Consider the following 17107-nt stretch of genomic DNA (forward strand, 5'->3'; position numbering starts at 1 on the left):
AGAACCAGGAATCAGAATCTATTTAAAATGAAACTTTTAACAAAGGGACAACCACTGAGAAACCACACTGATTGTTGTAATTAGATCATTCTCTATTAAAAATCTGTTCATGTATGGTCATATTTTTCTATATATAGTCATGGTTTATGGAAATCTGTACAAGAATGGTCTTTTTGATATTTCACATTAAAAACTATAAATTATTATATACCTATATGGTTGTTGTTGCTATCCTAAGATTGTGAAGTCACAGGTGATTTTTATTTTATTTTTGCTTATGTTAGTACATCTGTTTTCTTTAAAAGAGTATGGCTAAGAAATTTCAGGAAAATATTAGAAGCATGGTTTTACTACTTGCATACATTCACAGAATAAAGTTAAAAACAGATACTTGGATAATTCTTCCTGGAAGCCTTCCTTTGGCCTCAATTATATGGATATTGTAAAAAAAAAAAAAAAAAAAAAAAAAAAAAGTTTAACTAGTTAAATTGTAATGTGCCCTTTCACTTCTCTGTGCAAAAACAGCCTACATATTCCATCATTTGAAAACTCACGCTAATTAATAAAATCAACATTCTGGATATATTTTAAATATGTGAGAGAGCACTGTTCTAAAATCTTTCGCAATATACTGTGTACTAGGGAATGTTTTAAATTTCGTAACATTTTAGTTTTAAATTATATTATTTTTGATAATCATTTAGGGTTACAATATCAACAACCATGCATTTATGGGGGCAGAAAAAGTAGCAAGATTTAATTCTGGTAAAATTAAGCATTTTACCAAGGTACGCCATTGCAGTCACAATTAAGGCAATAAACACATGGTACAAATTCAGGGGGGAAATATGACTTATTTTGCTGTTCCCTGTCAATATCATGCACTAGAGTTGCAGAGAAAAAAACCCATATTTGCTGTGTACCTATCATCTGTGTCGTCTGTTTTAAAATCGCCGTTGTCTTCATTTAAACACTATGACTGAAAGTTCAAGACATCACAAAGGGACTTACAAAAGAACTCAGGCTCCATACATTCAAGGCCATTTGAAACTTCTGTAAATCACTGTATTGATTAGATAACTTGACTTTTGTTCAGCTGGTGTCAGAACAGGGAACCCAAGGAGACCCCGAAGGCCCCCGGGAACTATAAGCTTCCGGGGTAGGTGTCTGCGAATCCCCTTGAGTTCACTGCTTTTTCGCTGCCCCTGGCGATGGCAGCAGGTCTCACCCAGCCTTACCCAGGATACAGTTCAATTGATTGATTTTTCTAGACAGTTGCAATTTTGGGGTCAGGCCAAGTAAACTAGGACGCCATGTAGAAAATCTGATTCTCTTTCTATCGGCATAACACCATTTGCCCAGGTGAGCAGATGGCTGGAAGCAGCTACCCTGGGGAAAGGGAGACTTGACATTAAATGCTGCTGAACGCACTTGCTTTTTTCTCTCACCTGTACTGAGAGCTCCCCGCCCCCCTCCTGCAGATGTGGCTCTATTCCCCAGACCCTAGGACCAATCTGATCCTTCCTCTGAGAGCACTTCCATAGTTGCATGTCAGGAGTACTCTAACCTGCTGGATGGTCTGAACCCCATCCTTCCTCTGCCTCTCACCCGCATTCTGACGACATCTCCTATCACTTTCTTCCTCACCCACTCTTCCAGCCATAAGGGCGTCCACACCGCCACATCTTAAACACATTCCTCTTCCAGGGAGTTGGCCGTGATTGCCTGAAATACTCTTCTTTTACCATCTGCAAATCTCACTCCATCACTTCTTTAAGGTGAGGAGTCTCTGCTGAGTATAAACGGAAGGAGACCTCTTCCCACTCATGCTACATAGAATAGCATGTCTTACCCATATCATGCCTTATTCCCTGACCTTGCTTTGCTTTCCCTGATAGAACGTGGTGTGTTTATTTGTGGATTGCCTGTCTTCTCCCAGAGGAGGCAAAGTCCTCGAGAGTGGGGACTATGTATTCTCAGCACCTTGCCTGGTACCTGACGCCGGGCAGGCGCTCTGTATTTATTGGTTGGTGGACGAAATGAGTGCAGTGTCCTCTTTGGTTTGCAGGTGTCCTCATGATGGAAGGCTGCGTGTGTATACATCTCTGCCTGTCATCTGGAACACATCAGACCTCGATCCAGGCACTGAGAGTGTCCCAAGCTTGGAAAATCTGGAGTTAATCATCCTTTTCAAACTGGCACTGCCCTGTGGGCATTTTATCAGCCTTATACCAGGACTGCTGGAAAACCCAGACTGAGCAGTTACAATGTTCTCCTCAGGAAGCCATTTGCTGTTCATAAAACTCCTTTTTTTAGAGAGAGAAAAAAAAGCATCTATGGAAAAAAAAAAGAAAGAAAGAAAAAAAACACAACAGGTTGATGCAGTGGAGACACATTATCCCGACCAGCTTAGGACGGCTCCCAGAACAGGATGAGCTGAGTAATAGTACAACCACCCATCCGTTTCTCATCGAAAGGAGACAGAGAACAAGGGGCCCCGTGCATTTGTTTTTAAGGCTCTTTCATGACGTTGTTCTCATACTGCGAGCTCGAAGGAGAACTACAAGGTTCAAAAGAATGTCTCATAGCTGGGAAAACCATCAAAGTCTCCCCTGCCTTCTCAGTGAGGACTTGGAGAGGGAGGCAAGTGCGGAAAGGGAAGAAGCTGCTGCAGAGAAAAGAGCAAGCGCATTTTTAGACAAATCTTTTACGCTTTCGGAAGGAACGGCCGGGTTTGGGGTCACCTGACTCAAATCCACTTCTGCTCAAATATTTTTAGCATGACTCAGTTTATCTTTGAACAGTTCTGGCGTCAGGACGGGGAACTGAAGGAAACCCCACAGACCCCCAGGAGAGCGTCGGTACCTGTGAAGCCCCTTGAGCTCACCTCCCTCTCGCTGCCTCTGGAGACGGTGGCGGGTCCCTCTCGGTCCCGGATCCTGGTGCCATGGCTTACGTGTTCAGAGTTTGCAGACTTTATTTGAGCATTTCTCTTTCTGGGCTGGGACCAGAAACCAGTTGGAATCAGCTGTTTCCAACTTAGAAACCAGACTGGGTCCGGAAATGGACTAATTCCGACTAGAAACCAGTCCAGGTCCGGGAATAGACTGGTTCTGACTTAAAAACTGGGCCAGGTCCAGCGTGAGGCTTCAGTTTCTGGTCATTAGGATGAGCCGTGTGGGGACATCCCCGTCATTCTGGACCCTGAGGATGACAGTCTGGGCAGACTTGCCGAAGCCGGCAGAGGAAAAGAATTCTTGCCACGTCTCTATTCTCGGTGCCTGGTCTAGAGAGGACAAACAAAGACTGCCCTTGAACCTCTTTGGAAGGGACCTACCAGGTCCCTGTCACTACTCACACAGCAGCCACGCTTCAGGAAACTGAACATTGGGTCCACATCCCACAGCGGAAAAGCGCTTCGCCAGACTCTTGGGATTGCACACCAGCTGGAGATGAAAAATTAAAGTAGACCGAGAAGGTTCCTTTCCAGAAGCTGCTGGGATCTTGAAATGCATGTCTCTCTCAAGGTCACAGATCAAAATCTCCATCTCCAAAAAGAAACTTTTCTTCCCTCTGCCTTTTCCCTACTCGCTCGTTCTCTCTCGCATGGATAGACAAAGATCTTGAACTGGCAACTACCATTGAATGTATTGCTGAGGCCACAGCCACACAACCAAAGGCCCTAGCCTAGACCTTCTTGCTAAGGTGGTTTAGATAATAGAATTGCTTTCCGTTTCCTAGCCGAACAAGGAGAGTCCGTGCCAGAGCAAATATATACCTCCTGCTGTACCTCTAGTGTTGTAGCCAACAGAGAAAAGGAAGAAACGAGCCACTTGCCCAAAGTAGGCCCATGACCCTTCAGGTACTTCCTTTCATTTACTTGATACCAGTTGATCTGGTTTATGAGGGCCCGGGCTAGGTCTCTCGGTATTATCCTCCTCAGCTACTTCCTTTAATTTACTTGATACCAGTTGATTTGGTGTATGAGGGCCTGGGCTAGGTCTCTCGGTATTATCCTCCTCAGGTACTTCCTTTAATTTACTTGATACCAGTTGATTTGGTGTATGAGGGCCTGGCTAGGTCTCTCGGTATTACCCTCCTCACTGTCATCATTACAGTACTGCTGATGTGTTATGTTTTCTCAGAGGTCTTCAGTGCACGTTCATAGCTACCATCAGGATATCAGATGGATGGTCTCGGTGAACTTGGAGAAACAGAAACAGGATGAATTAAATGAACACCAAAAACATTTCTTCCACGGATCTGACATCATAACCCACGAGTTTCACAATGAGATGAGATCGACTTAACTCTCACGGTATCTGAGCGTAGCGCTCACACCAGATTGTTAGTTAATGCAGAGCTCACATGTGAGAGGGTGACCGAAGGGGGAAAGCTGTGAAATTAATTAAAGGAGGCTATCTGACTGAGGTGGTTCTAATGAGGCAGTGGATTGTGTAAGCAAACCGAAGTCTAAACCTATAAATGCTTCGAGGTCAGGAAGTCAAAACTCCAAGGACAGCTAGCCAAGCAGCCCACCAGTTTTTACACTATAGCCAATCAATACTTCCTTATTTCTGCCTTCTGTCTATAAAAGTCTCTCCCTGAGCTCCGGACAGTGAAGGACTCCTAACCACCTCCAGTTAGAAGCTGACTGATTCCAATTGATTTTGTGTGTGTGTGTGTGGCAGAGACAGAGTCAGAGAGAGGGACAGTTAGGGACAGACAGACAGGAAGGGAGAGAGATGAGAAACATCAATTCTTCGTTGCAGCTCCTTAGTTGTTCATTGACTGATTTCTTATATGTACCTTGACTGGGGGGCTACAGCAGACCAAGTGACTCCTTGCTCGAGCCAGTGACTTTGGGCTCAAGCTGGTGAGCCTTGCTCAAACCAGATGAGCCTGCGCTCAAGCTGGTGACCTTGGGGTCTTGAATCTGGGTCTTCCACTCCCAGTCCGACGCTCTATCCACTGCACCGCTGCCTGGTCAGGCCCAATTGATTTTTGAACAAATCAACATTTAAAATTAAAAAAAAAAAGAAGTAATGGACTAAATAATTAGACAGAGTAAACATCTTGTCTCGTTTGTTATGCATTGTCTGCATAAATGTTTGGCTCAGAGGAGGCCCTGAGTATTTGGTTGTTATTATTTAGTCCCCATGATATTGATTAAGATTGTAGATTTTGATGTCAGATACAAAAAAGTCAATTTTAGCTGCTACTTACTAATCGTGGGATTGGCCAGTCACTTAGCCTCTCTGATCTTCCATTTGGAAATGTGAGATAATTACACCCTTTAAAGTGGAAGGACTAAACTAAATAAAAGAATAAATTTACTGCAGTGTCTAGCATATAAATAACAAATATGATACAAACAGTAGCCCAGACAGCAGGCATTGCTGGAAGGGAACGAGAAGGAAGAGAGATGTCCAACGTACAACGTAACTACTCTTCCACTCACTCAGGTCTCCACTCAACTATCTATGTACAGCATGTGATTTGAAGAGTCGCCGATGAAGTGAAAGCCTTTGGAAACCTGTTTCTCATACAATACGGAGGGGAAATCATTGCCCTGTGCCTGCCAACTGACTTCCTACCTGACTTCACACTAATCTTACATCCCTCCAGGGTCTGATAATGCCACTCTGTCCCTGGGCACCCACACTTGACCTGGTAGAATCCAGGGGGATACATCCTTTGTCACTGTTCCCATCCTGCCAGCTCCCTGTAGTAGGTGGGCTCTACTCCTTACACTCCAATCCAAGTGCCCTTGGCTGCCTCGCCCCTGCCCCCTGCGTGCCTGTTACAAAAGACTCGTCATCCCACCCTGAAGGAAGAGACTAGGCTCTCACAGCTCATCATATGTGCACCTGCTAATCTTTGTTTTCATCCAAACCAACTCAGACTTATCCTTCCAGATCAAGCCTCTGCGTCACATCCCTGGGAAAACCCTGCTGTTCCCTCCAGCCACCGCAAGCAGAGATGACTTCTGACTCCTTTGCCGCATCTGTGTGCCTTATTAGAACTACGTTATAGCTTTTAGACTCTGCTCTGCAACTATTGGTTCATCTGTAGCACAGGATTAGAGTCAGACAGACCCGATTCCTAATTTCAACCCCCCACTTACTAACTATGTGACCGTGGGGATGTTATTTAATGTCCTTGAGCCTTGGTAACCTTGTCTGTAAAAGGGAAATAATAATACCTATTGGAGACAGTTATTATGAGAATTAGATACTGTTAATGGAAATAAAAGTTAAATCAGTGCAGTCACATTGTAAGTGTTTTATGGGCGCAGTGCCTGGCATGTAGAACTCAAACATTCATCCAAAAAATAGAAAGCATTTGTAGGCATTGTGTTAGGAACTTGCAATTCAGCGGAGGAAGATTCATTTCCAGTGTTCAGGAAGCTCAGGCTCTGTTAGTGGGGTGGGTGGGGTGGGTGAGGAAGTGTTGGTTGCGGGAGGCGCGTGGTAGAGCAGGGTATGAAGCAGATGGCGAGACGGGCAGAGCCGCAGTCACGCCACAGTGTGGTCGGTGGGTGCTCCTATGGGGTGGGCTTACAAGTGACTTCATCCACTCCAGTTCTAGAGTAGCAGAAAGGCTCCCCAGAGCTTTGGGGACCTACGGCAAGACCTGAATAGTGAATAGGACTCAGCCACACGATGGTGGTGGTGGTAGGGGGGTGATGCTTGAGGTGATAAAGTGGCTGGATCACTTGGTGCTCAGGGAGGCAGGGCACGGAGAACATTCCTGGTACAGAATTTGGAAAGTTCTGGAAACAAAAGAGAACATAGTGACTTCAGAAAGCCAAAAGCATTTTAGTATGGCTAGAAGCAATAAAAATAGCCAATAAATACTAAATTAATTAATTAGATAAGAAACCGATTCACTGGACTCTCCACCCTTCCTCCCCTTGCAAATCTCTTAGACCTTTCTGCTACCTGCTGTTTGCAGACCTGTTCCCAGCCAGGAGGGTACAGTGGTTAGGAGCAGGGCCTCTGGGTCCAGACTATCTAGTTCAGATCTCAGCTTTTCTGTGTGACTTTAGTTACTTACCTCCAGTTTCCTTTCTCTTCAAACCAAGATTAGAAAAAAGTCCCTTCCATGGTTGCATGAATTTAATTGTTAGTGTGGTATGTGACACAGAGCAATCACCCAGTAAATGTTATGACCATGATATACTCCTCCCTAAGTTGTCCCTATGTGTACTTCTTGTCTCATGACCTGATGGCAAACTCCTTGACATGTCTCTTCCCTGATTGGATAGGCTGTACTGGCTGCAGTGCTCAATAAATGTGTGCTGGCAGAGTTACATCAGCTCAGGCAGCATAGCAGAATGCGGAAGAACGTGAATTCTGAAGTCAGATCTGCCTGGGTTCAAATTCGTAGGTATTTCTTCCACTGCCTGCCTCTGCGTTCTTGGACAAGTTGCTTCATCTCTCATTGCCTCAGTTTTCTCATCTGTAAAATGAGGATAATCATAGTAATAGCCTCACTGGTTAGTTATGAACATTGAAATAACTTATGTAAAACCCTTAGACAAGAGCTGGTACTTAAGAGCTAGTAGTGTTACTGTTATGTAGTATCTGTAGCATTAGAACGGGAAATCAGGACCAAGGTCAGAATGTGAAATGTCTAAATATGCACTCAACCTAAATATATAATGGCAATTAGAAATGTATAACTTCTATGTACTTGTGTAGAATCACCTGCACCTGTGCACAAATTAATATTCACCACCTCAGTATGTCAAAGTCACATCATCTAATGTAATAGGTCATACAGAGATTGCTCTGGGCTGTATATCTGATTTTGTTCTATTAGTCTGGAGTCACAGAATGTAGGCTTTAGTAAAAGCCAAGTAAGAAACTGGAGGGCTTCCCAGAAATAAGAAGTCAAACAAGAGACTGCTTCTTAATATCCTGATATCAACAAATAGCAAAAATTACAGCTTTGAGAAGTTACATATTAATGATTCATCCAATCCTAAGAGACTCACTACAATTTGAACCATCAAAGTCAGTTCTAAGGTTGGATAAAATCCACTTATCCATCCCTGAGTTAGAGCTTATGGGTTTTATTCTTCTAAGGGTCTGTAATCCAAATATCTCATTTGGGGCTCCTCGGGGAAGATGCAATAAAGTGTACAGAATGCTAGGAATTCAAATGGAGAAATTCCTAACTCCTTAATTAAAATTGCAGGAATAATGCTTTCTGCATGAATCAGATCTTTAGAAGTATTATAACAACTCTAGATTTATTGCTGGACAACAGATATATGTCATGCTCTGAGTTACAGCTGAGAATAGAGTTTGTTAAAGCTGAATTATGGCAAATGTCTTCCACTGGGGGAAAAAAAAAAGAAAACATGCATAAAATATTAGTGGCCATGATACACACTTAGAATACTCTGCAGCATAATAAAGACAGTTTCTTTTAAAGGTGATAAATTAGGAATGCTTCTTTTCGAGTCAACTAGTTATCACTCTCTTTTTAAAAGTGGCTGAGCGTGTGCCCTGTGTCTATCTCCTATTTAAAGGATATGTCCCTAACCTTAGCATTTTCCTATGTAACTTTCTCTAGGCTCCCTGGGTGATAGGCACAAAATTACCATAAAAGGAAAAATATACACGTCAGCTATGACGATCAGTAATTACGTTCGCTACCGAGCTGCTCTACGCAGTCTTCAATTCAGTGGGCATGGTTACAAGTATTCAGAGCACTCCCCACCCCCAACCCCTGCCTTCTTATTATTTCAAGAAAATCCAGGTAGGAATTGCCTACGCAGTAAATATTCCTTGGAAACCCACCATGAAGGCATATGATGTCTTCCTCCAAACTGGGAAATGAGAGGAGAAAATTTTTCAAAGCATTTGAAGGTACATTTCCATTCAGAGACATGGAGGTTTGAGCTCATAATTCACCCCACCAAGAAAAGGAGTTTGTTGGGTATAAAAGTGACACCACCACCCCACCCCCCTCCCAGGCCTGCCAGGGGACTCTGTCACTTAGCTGACAGGTGATGGAGTGAGTTTTGGTACATCCAAGTTATCAGATTTGCAATAACATTTAGCCTTTGCAAATTACTTTACCAGTTCCCAAGATCATCGGTAGTTCATTGTATTTTTGGTTTGTTTTTTTCCCCTTGAAACTTGGCTTAGGTTCCTACTGTTCTACTGACTTGAATTATTGCTGAGTTTACCCAGAACTCATCAGGCTTTGTCTTGTCACCTCCCGGCCAGGGTGTGATTCACCACCTAAGCTTCTTCTACTTTTCAGGGGGGAGAATGAATATAATATATATTTATATTCACATATACATATGCATATACATCTATTTATACATATATATGTATGTACTCTATATTTAAAAATATTCTGTAGTGAATTAGATCTTAAAACTAGTTCTTGTTTTAAAAATTGTTATTCTTTAAAAATATTCAAGATTTCCATTCTGCATGTTTATCCAGCAAGTAAAAAAAAAATTAGGGTCTATAATTCTTTAATCACCAATTTTCCTTTCCCTGGGTCACTTTTTAAATATAGATTTTTTTTTCTAAACAGAATAATTATGAAAAATTTTGAAACTATAGAAAAACATAAAGAACAAAATAAATAATTATTTCTAATTTTAATGCCCTGTGATAATTACCATTAATATTTGATATTTCTTTCTAGAACTTTTCACACATGCTTTCTAATAGCATTAGGATAATCATATATACAGGTCACTTGAAATACTGTTTTTAAAATACAGTATTATATCTGAGAATTTCTTTATTTCTATATTCTTTGAATACCTGATTTTCAATGGTTGTATAATACTCTCTCATATGAATGTGCCTTCATAATTTAACCATGTCCACCCAGTGAGACGTTTAAGATGCATTTAATTTTTCAGACTTAAACTTAGAGCTCTGATTATTTTTTCAAAGTTTCTATAAATGAGAAGAATATGTGCAAAGATACTTTAGAAGCCTACTGTATTTCCCCCGTGTACAAGACGCTCCCATGTATAAGATGCACCTTAATTTGGGGGCCCAAAATTTGAAAAAAAATGTATCACATAAAGTCATTGAACTCAAGTTTTATTTATTATAAAATTCATACAACTCCTCATCACTGTCAAAACTCCCATCCATGAACTTGTCCTCATCTGTATCTGATAACGAATCACTGTCTTCAACAGTGAGTGCAAAAAACAAGCGCAAAAAAGAGGGAAATTCAAGTAAAAAAATCTACAACCACTGTATGAGAAACATCCAGTTTTTAGACTCCAAATTTTTCAAAAAAGGGTGTGTCTTATACATGAGGAAATATGGTATATAGCACATACTATTGACTAGACACTGTGCTTACCTTTAATAACATTGACTGCCTGCTAAGAAGACTGGCCAGGTTTCTCATAGATATTATCCATTTTCATAAAGAATATACAGTAGACAACCACATATGCACATACATGCCTTACCTTATACCACCTTACATTCACCAGCACAGAATATTATTGCTTTTAATGTCTGTCCCACAATTTTAGTTTTTAAATTGCATTTATTCATTTTAATCTCTTTTTTTCTGAATTATACAGACACTTTTGTTTTTTGAGAAAATTATACTTTGGACACATTCAAGTTCAATTAATATTTGTTAGCTGATTGAGTAATGAATGAATGGAGGAAGGACAACTGATGCAAGCAGACTGACAGGTCCTGTCCTGTTTCAGACTATGGAATAGGCTAGCAGGCTTGAAAGAAGAGTACGGCCGCCTGGTCCGCTAAGGGTAAGGCAGATATCTGATCGTGTCTACAGGCACACTCACCGCATCCATGCTTGCTTTCCATGAGGTTCATCTCTGAACTCAGACACAAGCCGACAAACGCTCCGTCAAGAAGCTTATTTCTGAATGGTCAGATAGAAAGCAGTTGAAAAATAACACAAGATGGCATCCAGTCAGGAGCTATATGAAATCAAGCGTTAAAAGTAGGTCTGAGAAGGGAGAAAACTTGCAAAGGCGAGGCCCTAAGCTGAACCCTAACAAATACTGTGAGATTCGTCTTATGTGATGATATTGAATTGGTTGAACACATCTTGCTGAGCAATGGAGAGCCTACTGTTGGATGAAACCTAATTCAGGAAAAGTAGAAATGCCTGCAAAGGGCAATGTTGTGTGTGTGTGTGTGTGTGTGTGTGTGTGTGTGTGTGTGTGTGTGTGTGTGTTAGTTAAGTAAAATAAGTCAGACAGAGAAAGACAACCACTATATGATTTCACTTACATGTGGCATCGAAAAAAACAAAATAAATGAACAAACAAAACAAAAATTCATAGATACAGACAATAAATTTCTGGTTGCCAGATTGGAGGGGGGGCTGGGAAGATAGGTACAAAGGTTAGAGGATTAAGAAGGGAAAATTGCCAGTTATAAAAATAGTCATGGGAGCCTGACCAGGCAGTGGCGCAGTGGATAGAGCTTTGGACTGGGATGCGGAGGACCCAGGTTCAAGACCCCGAGGTTGCCAGCTTGAGCGCGGGCTCATCTTGTTTGAGCACAGCTCACTAGCTTGGACCCAAGGTCGCTGGCTCGAGCAAGGGGTCACTCGGTCTGCTGTAGCCCCACGGTCAAGGCATATATGAGAAAGCAATCAATGAACAACTAAGGTGTCGCAACAAAAAACTAATGATTGCTGCCTCTCATCTTTCTCTGTTCCTGTCTGTCTGTCCCTATCTATCCCTCTCTCTGACTCTCTCTCTGTCTCTGAAAAAAAAAAAAAGAATAGTCATGGGAATGTGAAGTACAGCATAGGGAATCTAGTCAATAATATTGTAATAACTGTGTATGGAGCTAGGTGGGTATTAGATTTATTGGAGTGATCACTTTGTAAATTAGATAAATGTCTAATCTCTGTGTTGGACACGTGAAACTAAGATAAAAGTGTATAACAACTATAATTGGAAATAAGCAAATGGCAATATTTTTAATTGCCTTTATTTTCAAGCAGGAAACAATATCTGCAACAGTACGGAGGTGTTTTCTTATTTCCCTATCATAAAAATGGTTCATTTGGGCTTAATATATTTTATGTCAAAAATATAGAAACTACATAAGCAGGCTGATTGTATGCTGTGCTTCTGAACACATTTTAACTTTGAATGAGACAGATTGATGCTCATGGAAGTCAGCTAATTATGAAATGTGGCTTGTTCTGATTGCACTTTTTAATAAAGTGTTCTTTAAAATGAGAGACATTTTTGTTGCAAAAGTTGTTAACAGTGGGTTTTGTAATACAGAACTCCCCTCATGTTTGTGGAAACGTGGGATTATTTCTAGATGTTTCTTGAGAGTACATATGTCAGCAGTTTAAATACTATACTCCTTGTTAATAATGCTTTATAGTTATAAAGAAAAATGTAATTATAGAAAGGTCAATTTTTTAAAAAAGATTAAGATATAAACATCCCTTTCTTCTACTAGGTGCCAAGTGCACAATGTATGAAGCCTATAAAATTTTCGCGCAGGGGCCATGCTAATCTTCTCTGTATTGTTCCAATTTTAGTATATGTGCTGCCGAAGCGAGCACGCCTATAAAATTTTCAAAACACACACACACAAAAAAAAATGAAACAAAAATATATTGGCTATAAAGTAGGAAAATAATATTATAAAATAGGAATTAATGAATGCTATTATATCTACAGAATACATCCTTCTGTTAACTATCAAATGATAATTAAATCTTAACACAGTTATATCCAGGTATCAATGCACCACTTCCCTTATTAATATACATTTTATATGACATGAGCCTCCAAATAAAAGAAGGCTAAGAAGTGGAAAGACCTGACTTGGCTCTGAGTTTAAGTACTTCTGTTTGATCAGCTGTTTTTAAGCACCATTCATTAAACATGGCTTTCTTCACTCCATTAAGTAACATATATTATATAACATACCTAAGGAACACTGAAGATATCAACAGGCATTATAAGATTTCTACATTAGTTAATAAAGGCCAGTTCAAGTACTTTCTTCTGCAGATTATATTTGAGATGTTTGCAATATCACTTCCTCTAACTTAGTCACAGTTTATTCTCCATTAAATACATAGTATCAACATCCTTTTTGTTCCTACCCTGGGACAAACTATTCACTGCTCCTTCCCTGTGGCCACCCAGTTTCTGGTACTTAGTTACAACAGCCCTAGCAAACTATACACTGTCTCTAGGTTGAAATTGCAAATTCCAGCAAGAACAAAACTGGTACATCTTATGTCAGGTGTCCTCTGCTCTCATCAACTGTGATCATAGAGGAAGGATTATAACTTCTATAGGCCAGGTGTGCATATAAAATAGGGTGTAGGGGATAGGTCTTAGACTATGTCCCTAGAAAATAGAGCAGGAATCAAGAATTGAGTCTTGGCCCTGGGCAGTCACTCAGTGGATAGAGTGCTGGCCCAGGGTATGGATGTCCCAGGTTTGATTCCTGGTCAGGGCACACAGAAGTGACCATCTGCCTCTCTCTCCCTCCCTCTTCTCTCCCTCTCCCCCTCCTGCAGCCAGAGGCTCTATTTGTTGGAGTGTGGCCCCTGGTGCTGAGGATCGCTCAGCTGGTCTGAGCACATAAGCCTCTTGTGCTGAAAATAGCTCAGTACTCAAGTATCAGCCCTAGCTGGATGGATAGGGGAAGAAGAAGAAGAAGAAAAAGGAGGAGGAGGAAGGAAAAAGCAAGAAGGGAGAGGGGAGAAGGAAGAAGAAAGAAGGAAGAAGAAAAAGAAAGATGAAAGATGAAGAAGAATTGAGTCTTGATGCTTTATTTGGGAAGTACAAAACCAGGGCAGCAAGAGGGAGGAAGAGTAGGACTACTGTACACCCAGTCTGCTGTAGTCCTGGTCTGCACCTCTTGTCCTGGTGGGCTGTGAGAAAGTGGTGAGCAAATGAATAGGTGGTTCTTATCGGTTCCACGAGTTAAGTACCATCCTTTTCTTCAAGGAAGAATGTGTGATGCCAAGTGCCCAAAGGGTTCACAGGAATAGAAATCATCATCTCCAGGCTGTAGTTCTGTTTTTACTTCTGCCTTTTGTTTGGCTCAACAATTCCCGTGGAATATCAGCTTTGGAAGGCATCTAGTTTGGGGTTTGCTCTCAGAAGCATTTTTATGGTCTTTTTATTTTAAGGTGCATTGCACAAAATAACCAAAGCATCAAGTGTACAAAATATAGTATCTAAAGAAACAGATCTAATAAAAATGAGGGATGCATTTAAAGAAAAAGTACAGAGAGCACTAGAGCAAAAAATGTGGGGGTGGTTCACAAAAGAAGTTTACTCATGCCTGTCCAGGTGGTGGTGCAGTTGATAGAGCATGGGACTGGGATGCAGAGGACCCAGGTTTGAGACCCCAAGGTCACCAGCTTGAGCGCTGGCTCATCTGGTTTGAGCAAAAAGCTCACCAGCTTGGACTCAAGGTCTCTGGCTCAAGCAAGGGGTTACTCGGTCTGCTGAAGGCCCACAGTCAAGGCACATATGAGAAAGCAATCAATGAACAACTAAGGTCTCACAACGAAAAACTGATGATTGATGCTTCTCATCTCTCTCCGTTCTTGTCTCTCTTTCCCTATCTATCCCTCTATCTGACTCTCTGTCTCTAAAGAAGTTTACTCATAAATCCAATGTTGAATTCCTTTTGCAACATGCAAGATGCAATTCAGCTTGATCTTAAACACCTCCCAATGATGTGTTTCTCCTGCGAACCCTATTCCCATGCCTCAGCCAGGTCGTTTACATACTTCCCCTCTCCCCCGCCCCCTCCATTTGTCGTGACTACTCTGCAGGATCATACAAAATGATTGTATTGTTTCTTCTTTGTGAGTTTTAGTCACAAATACTTAGAGTCAATCATCAAAGCCTTGTTTTATTCAGAGATACGTATTCCTATGGCCCTTGCTCATTGAGAATATATATAGTCTCTTCTCTGTCATTTTATGAACAAAGACAGAGAATGCCTACATCTCAGGAGCATGTTATTCTAATGCAATCTACTTGTGAAGACCTCCAGGGGAATAACAAGCCTCAGCATTTTCATGTGGCCAAAAAGTTTTGAATCTTTACCTAAAAATATATCATTTGATCTGCTCTGTAACTTTGCAGTGTAGCTAGGTATTAGCCCCCTTTATCAAAGTAGAAAACTGGGGAACAAAAATATTAAGTGATTTCTTTTGATTAGAAGACAAATATTAAATGATTTCTTTTGTTTAGAAGACAAATAATACAAGTTCTGACTATAAAAATAGAGTCTTCATATACTATTTATATAAATAAGCTTCCTATTTATATAGTCCCTGGCCTCATGAAGTTCACAGCCCAGGCTGTAATCTAAGGCAGACAGACGAGTCAAAGAGAGGTCTGAGCCTGCATCCCTAGAAAATAGAATGACAGAAAATGGAGAAGAGAAAGGAAAAAGTAAGCTGGAAAATTAAAAGGTAGAACATGTGGGATCTGGAAAGGGCAGGATGGGCAAACAAGAGGGAAATGATGGGTAGAAAAGAGGTATGGCATTATATACGGTATCTGAATATCTTAGAGTAGATTGTCTTTCATCATACTGGCTCTCGAACTTGAGCTCCCTGAGGCCATAGCCTGCTGCTCTCATGGTGCTAGGGATGGTTCTCAGAAAGTAAAATTAAACAAATAAATTTCCCCTAAGAAATAGAGAAAGTCTGAAGACCAGCCAGCCCCAGGTTTGATGATTTGCTAGGAGGAATCACATGACTCAGTATTTAGCTTTACTCACAGCTTAGACTGATTACAGTGAAAGAATAAAAAGTGACACTAAAAAAGGGAAAGGCTCATGGGACAAAGTCCAAAGTAAACCAAGTGCAAGCTTCCAAGACACTCATCCTGGTGGAGCCACACCGGACACGCTTAGTTCCTGCAACGACGGGTTGTTACAATGCCTGGGAAATATTGTCTCCCATGGAAGCTCACCGGAGACTCAGTGACTAAGTTTGCCCTGGGAGCTGGACACATAGGTACATTGCCTGGCATGTACCAAAATGCCAGAATCCAAGAAGAACAGCAGGTGTTCAGCATGCGTTATATTGTTTGTACAGACAGCTCAGGCACAGTGAGCCAATCTTACCAGTCGGCAGCAATTTTATATCAGTAGAGGAAACTGTTAACCATTCAAGTCCCTAGGTGCCAGCCACGGCCAACATGACAAGCAGGACCTCCGAAGGATAGCAGTCCCGTCTGCTAGGTTAACTTTCCTACACACCTGGTAAATATTCCATCAAAGCCGAAAGCTTTATTACAGTCATAAGTTGATTGGGCTCTAGGACAGAATTTATTTTGTCCCTTTTAGAAAAACAGAGCCCAGACTGTTCCAGTATGTAAATACCAGTCATGAGAAGTATATAGGTAGCGTAGATACAGGAAAAAGAGTCAGACCAAGAAAAGCGGATGACTAAGTCCACTGATGGTTACATGACTCTGTAGTTTCATTGATAATCTTTAAAGAACATTATTTCTCAACCACTTGAGAGTTAGTACTGGCAACTGAGATATGTCTGCCCCTCCAATCGAACCTCAATCTTTCCTCCTTATTGAACTGGGTCTTTCTATTGGGCTTAAGAAAGCCCTTTGGAAGATGAGATGGTGGTGGTGTCACAGGTCACCAGGGGCCACGATGATGTCTGGGCTGAGGGATATCACAAAGAGGAAAACAATTACATCCTCGTGTCCAAGGGGCAGGGTTTAAACTTCTATACATAAAATAAAGGAGTTGGTTCAGATTACTTTTGGAAAGCATGTCAGAGATCTGAGTTCCTTCAGAGAAAACTTAGTCACTAACTAGCTGTGGCTCCTGGGCAATCAAACATCTAAAGCTCAGGGGTTTTAAAATTTGTAAAATGAGTCAAGCCACATGGCCTGCCAAGTCTTTTCTGACTCTAAACTCTAATTTAATGGTTTACATGACACTGTCATACACAATACCATTGGCATGATGACCACATCACAACCTCTTGACTCAGATGCCTTTTATCCTGCTTGAGTTCAGGGTTGGAATGGGCAGCTCCCCAAGGAGCTGGGGCTGGGGGGGGGGGAGTGATGCAGAAA

At 41.4% G+C, this 17107-nt stretch overlaps 1 pseudogene; it reads right to left on the bottom strand.

The window, feature by feature from the left end:
* Window positions 1–12483: 12483 nt before the first annotated feature.
* On the bottom strand, window positions 12484–12579 carry LOC136332722 (U6 spliceosomal RNA; annotated as a pseudogene).
* Window positions 12580–17107: the final 4528 nt, after the last annotated feature.

This window comes from Saccopteryx bilineata, chromosome 3 (genome assembly GCF_036850765.1).
Source record: "Saccopteryx bilineata isolate mSacBil1 chromosome 3, mSacBil1_pri_phased_curated, whole genome shotgun sequence".
In the NCBI taxonomy this organism is placed as follows: Eukaryota; Metazoa; Chordata; class Mammalia; order Chiroptera; family Emballonuridae; genus Saccopteryx; species Saccopteryx bilineata.